The 6,981-nt window shown below is 44.4% G+C and overlaps 1 long non-coding RNA gene across 2 annotated transcripts; it reads right to left on the minus strand.

Moving 5' to 3' along the window:
• Nucleotides 1-419: 419 nt before the first annotated feature.
• On the minus strand, nt 420-6,952 carry LOC116547486. 2 transcript variants are annotated; one of them, XR_004267067.1, is made up of 3 exons: nt 6,641-6,952; nt 544-684; nt 420-452 (listed from the first exon to the last, which is right to left on the minus strand). It is a non-coding gene; the product is annotated as an uncharacterized LOC116547486 (long non-coding RNA). The 2 variants fall into 2 exon arrangements; XR_004267066.1 differs by having other exon boundaries at nt 421-456.
• Between the last annotated feature and the right edge of the window lie 29 nt (nt 6,953-6,981).

The following is a 6,981-nucleotide window of genomic DNA, read 5'->3' on the forward strand; positions in this document are numbered from 1 at the left end:
AAAAAAAAAAAAAAAAAAAAAAAAAAATTAGCTGGGCGTGGTGGTGCATACCTGTAGTCCCAGATACTCAGGAGGCTGAGGCAAGAGAATCAATGGAACCCAGGAGGCGGAGGTTGCAGTGAGCTGAGATCATAACACTGCATTCCAGCCTGGGTGACAGAAAAAAAAAAAAAAAAATTGGCTGGGCGCGGTGGCTCACGCCTGTAATCCCAGCACTTTGGGAGGCCAAGGCGGGCGGATCACGAGGTCAAAAGATCGAGACCATCCTGGCCAACATGGTGAAACCCCATCTCTACTAAAAGTACAAAAAATTAGCCAGGCGCGGTGGTGCGTGCCTGTTGTCCCAGCTACTTGGGAGACTGAGGCAGAGGAATTGCTTGAAACTGGAAAATGGAAGTTGCAGTGAGCCAGGATCACGCCACTACACCCCAGCCTGGTGACAGAGCAAGACTCTGTCTCAAAAAAATAAAATAAAATAAAATTGTATCATAAAGCATGTACATGTACAAAATGTACATCTTAATTTTCACCTTAGTTTCTTACCCACATCTGCACTTTGCACATCTTTCCCACGAAGAATGACCAAGTTAGCAATGGAAGTGTTAAAATGCAGGTCTTTGCTGAGAGACATTTTACCAAGAGGAGGGAGTCCTGATAAAGGAGGCCGTACTTGCCAATCAATTCCTACCGAAAGAAAAAAAAAAAAGAGCAAGAGATTTTATTTTATTTATTTATTTTAGATGGAGCCTCACTCTGTTGCCCAGGCTGGAGTGCAGTGGCGTGATCTCGGCTCACTGCAACCTCTACCTCTCGGGTCTTGGGTTCAAGCCATTCTCCTATTTCAGTCTCCCCCAGTAACGGGGTGGCTGAGATTAGAGGCGTGCACCACCATGTCCAGCTAATCTTTTTGTGTTTTTAGTACAGACGTCGTTTCACCATGTTGTCCAGGCTGGTCTTAAACTTCTGATCTCAAATGATCCACCAGCCTTGGCCTCCCTAAGTGCTGGGATTATAGGAGTGAGCCACTGCACCTAGCCCGAAAGCAAAAGATTTTATAAGTGGCTTTGAACAAAAGGAGAAAAATGGTCTTGTGGTATGTGTATTTTAGCGTTTTTTTTTTGACAGGGTCTCACTATGTCACCCAGGCTGGAGTGCAGTGGCTATTCACAGGTATGATCATAGCTCCGTGCAGCCTCGAACTCCTGAGCTCAAATGATCCTCCTACCTTATTCTATGTAGCTGGGACTACAGGCATCATTTTCCCTGTTTCAAAGGGAGGATCTACCAATTCTCCTATGCCTATTCCATTAGAGTTTGCTGGGGCAAAAAACTGTATTCAAAGGGCTATACTCAAGAAATCTTAGGCTGGTTGTGGTGGCTCATGCCTGTAATCCCAGCACTTGGTAGGCTGCAGTGGGAGGATCTCTTGAGCCCAGGAGTTCGAGACCAGTCCTGGACAACATAGTGGACTCTGCCTCTAAAAAAAACCACAAAAATTCGTCTGGCATCTGTGGCATGCACCTGTCGTCCCGGCTACTTGGGAAACTGAGTGGGGAGGATTGCCTAAGCCTAGGAGATCAAGGCTACAGTGGGCTGTGATCATGCCACTGCCCTCCAGCCTGGGTGACAGAGTGAGAAATCTCACCTGAGGAGTATAAATCCAGGCTGCTTTTGGAGGATAAGATTTTGTACCAATGTGCTAATGGGATGTAACTTCTGGGGGCTTTGGGACGGGAGGAGTGTAGTGTGCATGTGGGAGGACATGACTTACCACAGACAGGGCAGAGAACAGTTATGAGCCTCCAACATGACCCCAATCATCTTTGCTTCCTGGTATTCAAGCCCTTAGGCAGTATGCTCTCACACTGGAGAGGGCTAACCTTAACCAAAAGGATGTTGAAGAAATACTTCCAAAGCTAGCTCATAAAAGGCATTAACTTCAAGGCCAGAGCAGTGGCTTATGCCTGTAATCCTACCACTTTGGGAGGCCGAGGCAAGCAGATCACTTGAGATCAGAAGTTTGAGATCAGCCTGGCCAACATGGTGAAACCCTGTCTGTACTAAAAACACACACACAAAAATTAGCTGGGTGTGGTGTCAGGCACCCGTAATCCCAGCTACTTGGGAGGTTGAGGCAGGAGAATCGTTTGAACCTGGGAGGTGGAGGCTGCAGTAAGCCAAGATCATGCCACTGCACTCCAACCTGGGCAACAAAAGTGAGACTCTGACTCAAAAAAAAAAAAAAGGTGCCCGAGCGCAGTGGCTCGTCTGTAATCCCAGCACTATAGGAGGCTGAGGCAGGTGGATCATGAAGTCAGGGGTTCAAGACCAGCCTGGCCAACATGGTAAAACCCCGTCTCTACTAAAAATACAAAAAATTATCTTGGCATGGTGACAGGCACCTGTAATTCCAGCTACTCAGGAGGCTCAGGCAGGAGAATCGCTTGAACCCAGGAGGTGAAGGTTGCAGTGAGCCGAGACCATACCATTGCATTCCAGCCTGGGCGACAGAGTGAGACTCTGTCTCAAAAAAAGAAAAAAGGAAGCATTAACTTCCACCTTGCTCCCTCCTGGATCACACATTCTCCCTGATGGTAGAACACGTAGAAACAGATACTGATGGTGATGGAAATGGGGTAAATCTTTACATAGAGGCCAAGCGCAGTGGCTCACATCTGTAATCCTAGCACTTAGAGAGGCTAAGGTGGGAGGATCACTTGAAACCAGGAGTTCAAGACCAGCCTGGGCAACATAGTGAGAACCCATCTCCACAAAATAAATAACAAAACTAGTCAGGTGTGGTGGTACATACCTGTAGTCCTACCTACTCAGGAGGCTGTAATAGGAGGATCACTTGAGCCCAGGAGTTTGAGGCTGCAGTGAGCTATGATTGCACCACTGCCCTCCAGCCTAGGTGACAGAGTGAGACCCCATCTCAAAAAAGGAACAAAACAAAACCTTTCCACAGAGCAGAGAGAGTTATAAAACTAGATCCTTCAACCTGGTTTGTGCCATAAATATATTTATTCATATACTATTCATACATGTGTATGGAAACATTTATTTGTTCAAACTATACAACTGTGAAAAAATGTTGACACCCTAAAGTTCTATATGGGAAAATAACTCAGCAAACTGTGGTTTACTGACCTAAGAGAGCTCAGAGCAGCACGTCTCACACGACTCTAAGGAACACTGTGTTCCTTGTGGTATTAACAGGTATTGCTAGAAAAACAGGTACTACTGCCAAAAAATTCAGGAAGCACTACTTTTAGATGTGAACTTTCTACTTATCTCCAAACCTCTGGCACTATAATCTAAAATCCGTAAGATATTACAAATTAATTTTGAGAAAATCTACTTTCATAGTATAAAAACCTAACTTATGCTAGTAACACTTACTAGTGATTTCTAGTTAAACATGACAGACTGAACATATCAGTTTACTGCCACCCTCTCCCCAGATCCTGCTTAATCAATAAAAGGATAAGCATAAACAAGAAAAAAAGGGAACTAGAAACAAGATGAACAGCAACAAAATTTTGGAAGCTGGAGAACAAATGAACTAGTGGTTACTGACTGCACAACAAGAAAAAGCTAGACACTTGTAGACCAGACACTTCTCAAGGTGGCAAAAAGGCTGGGCACGGTGGCTCATGTCTGTAATCCCAGCACTTGGGGTCAGAATTTGAGGCAGGAGGATCACTTGAGGTCAGGAGTTCAAGACTAGCCTGGCCAACATGGTAAAACCCCGAATCTACTAAAAATACAAAAATTAGCTAGGTATGGTGGTGAACATTGGTAATCCCAGCTACTTAGGAGGCTGAAGTAGGGGGATCACCTGAATCCAGGATGTAGAGGTTGCAGTGAGCCAAGATGACTCCGTCTCACCAAAAAAAACAAAACAAAAAAAAAACAGGAAGATTAGCTGAAAATCTGTTTGAGAAGCAGTGAGAGCCCCTTCCTCACTCCCTGCTGCAGGGAGAGTGAGCTCTTCCACCCTAGAAGAAGGTTTCTGCTGTCAAAAGGCTAAACCTCAGAGGTTCTGGCCTCAGTGACACCAAGCACAGCCCGGCAGAGAACCTTTTGGAAAACCAGGTCACTGGTTTCACAGGAAGGTTAACAGCCTATGTCTTCTCCATCCAGCTCTGTAAAGGCTGGCAGCCCGGCTTGTCATGGAAAGAGATGGAGGAGGAAGCAACTGATCAAGAGATAAGATACACTAAGTGTGATATTTGGAAGCCCAGCAATAAAATGGCCAGGCAGATCGCCTTACTGTGAAAACCACACAAGTCTGCAATGTCCATGAGGGTCCATTCAGTGCCCAGAACAACATACTCAGCAAATAATCACTGAGCGTTTACTGTTCCAGGCTCCAAAGATGCAACAGTAAACCAAATAGATAATAAAGCTTACATTCTACTGAGATAAAGTCCCACACCAAGTACTTTCAGAATGCTGGGGACAAAGAGAAAATACTAAAAGCTTCAAGAGATAACAAAATAGGATTGGGAATCAGAAGGACATGAGACTTCTCAACAGCAGCACTGCAAGTGGGAAGATAACAGAGCAATGCCTTTGAAATACTCAGTGAAAAGGACTACCAACCTAGAATCCTATTCCTGGCCAAACTATTATTCAAATGTAATGGCAGAACAGAATGATGCTATTTAGAGCCTCAAACACTTTATTTTCCTTGTACTTTTTCTTTTCTTTTTTTTTTAAAGACGGAGTTTCACCCTGTTGGTCAGGTTGGTCTTGAACTCCCGACCTCGGGTGATCTGCCCGCCTTGGCCTCCAAAGTGCTTGGATTACAGGCGTGAGCCACCACCCCTGGCCCCTTGTACTTTTTCTTAAGGAGCTCCTGGAAAGTATGGTCCATCAATATGAGGGAATAAACCAAGAAAGCAGATCTGAAATCTGGCACAGACATAACACAGGATGAGGCAAGAGAGACGCCAGGGCTGGCTGCTTATCAAGCCTGGAGAGCAGTCAGTCCAGATTGGAACTGGAAGACATAGGCCTTCTAGAAAGATATCTCTAAGCAGATAATAGAAGTAATCCATTACCTGATGGGTTTAAACATATTGAGAAACAGGTCTTTTTTTGTGCCTGAGCTGGACTGCAGTGACATGATCATAGCTCATTTTAAACTCAAACCTGTTGGCTCAAGGGATTCTCCTGCCTCACTCTCTATGCAGCTAGGACTATAGGGCCAGCTAATTTTAAAATCACTTTCTAAAAGGTGGAGTCTTGCTTTGTTGCTCAAGCTGGTTTTGAACTCCTGGTCTCAAGTGATCCTCTTGCCTCAGCCTCCCCATGTGCTGAGATTACAGGTGTGAGCCACCACATCTGAGAAGGGATTCTTTTTTTTTTTTTTTTTGAGATGGAGTCTTGCTCTACTGCCCAGGCTGGAGTGCAGTGGTTCGATCCCGGCTCACCACAACCTCTGCCTCCTGGGTTCAAGTGATCGATTCTCCTGCCTCAGCCTCCTGAGTAACTGGGATTGCAGGTACAGGCCACCACGCCCAGCTAATTTTTGTATTTTTAGATACCTAACAGGGTTTCCCCGTGTTGGTCAGGCTGGTCTCGAACACCTGACCTCATGATCTGCCTGCCTCAGCCTCCCAAAGTGCTGGGATTATAGGTGTGAGCCACCGCACCTGGCAGAAAAAGGATTCGTTTTTTACAGAAAAGTTTCAGAATATATTGGTGATAGGTACAGAGAATATCTACCAAATAAATATAATGACTAACAACTCCAGGAGGGAAAAATAAATTGTACACAAAATAAAATATAATCTGTGTACACAGTACAAGGCTCTACTGTGAATATATATATATTATATAATTTACTATTATCATTATAATATTTTATACACACACAGAGAGAGAGAGGGGGAGTTTTGCCCGTCACCCAGGCTGGAGTGCAATGGCATAATCTCGGCTCACTGTAACTTCCACCTCCCGGGTTTGAGGGATTCTCCTGCCTCAGCCTCCAGAGTAGCTTGGATTATAGGCGCCTGCCACCATGCCCAGCTAATTTTTCTATTTTTAGTAGAGATGGGGTTTCACCAGGTTGGTCAAGCTAGTCTCAAACTCCTGATCTCAAGTGATCCGCCCATCTCGGCCTCCCAAAGTGCTGGGATTACAGGTGTGAGCCACTGTGCCCAGCTAGATTTAAGTATATATTTAAATGAGTTTTGGCTACTTGATTTTTTAAACTATGGTCATTTATTACTTTGATTAAAATTTAAAAAATTACAAAAAATTGTGGCACTCAATTGAAATGTCTTTTGGTAATAAAACTAAGGTGATTAAGAAGCCCTCCTAGGATGTCCTGGGGAGTTTCTGCAGGAGCCTCCCTAGCCAGAAGAAGAGACTATTATTTTAACTGGTCTGAGCCAGTTTATATTGAGACTCCAGGACAGGCATTTTTCCCAGTTTGTGGGCTGCATATTTTTGGAATATTCTTTTTTAAATTTTAAATTAAAAAATTTTTTTTTTTAATTGAGAAAGGGTTTCACCATGTTGGCCAGGTTGGTCTCGATCTCCTGACCTCGTGATCCGCCTGCCTCAGCCTCCCAAAGTGCTGGGATTACAGGCGTGAGCCACCGTGCCCGGCCAGAATAATCTTTACCTTCTTCCATCTTTGCATTAGAAATGAGCATCTGTCTCAAGTGCTTGAGGAGGCCAGCCCAGGTAAATGTGCTGTATGCCAATGAGTTCTCAGACATGTGAGGAATGTTACGAACACTCAGCATCTTGAATTCAGGATGGGCAACTAAATGCTCCATTAAGTCTCCTGTAAAGAAAAAAAAAAAGATTTTTACATATTGTATCTGGTTAGGTGATAATCAAAACCTGTTAATATGAAAGTTAACATGAGCCAGGTGTGGCTCTGCCATCTGGCCAGGCCAGACCACACCCAGCCTACCTTAACCATTCTTTTTTTTTTTTTTTTTGGGATGGAGTTTCGCT

Source organism: Sapajus apella, unplaced genomic scaffold (assembly GCF_009761245.1).
Source record: "Sapajus apella isolate SASKATOON/1434 unplaced genomic scaffold, GSC_monkey_1.0 scaffold3318, whole genome shotgun sequence".
NCBI lineage: Eukaryota > Metazoa > Chordata > Mammalia > Primates > Cebidae > Sapajus > Sapajus apella.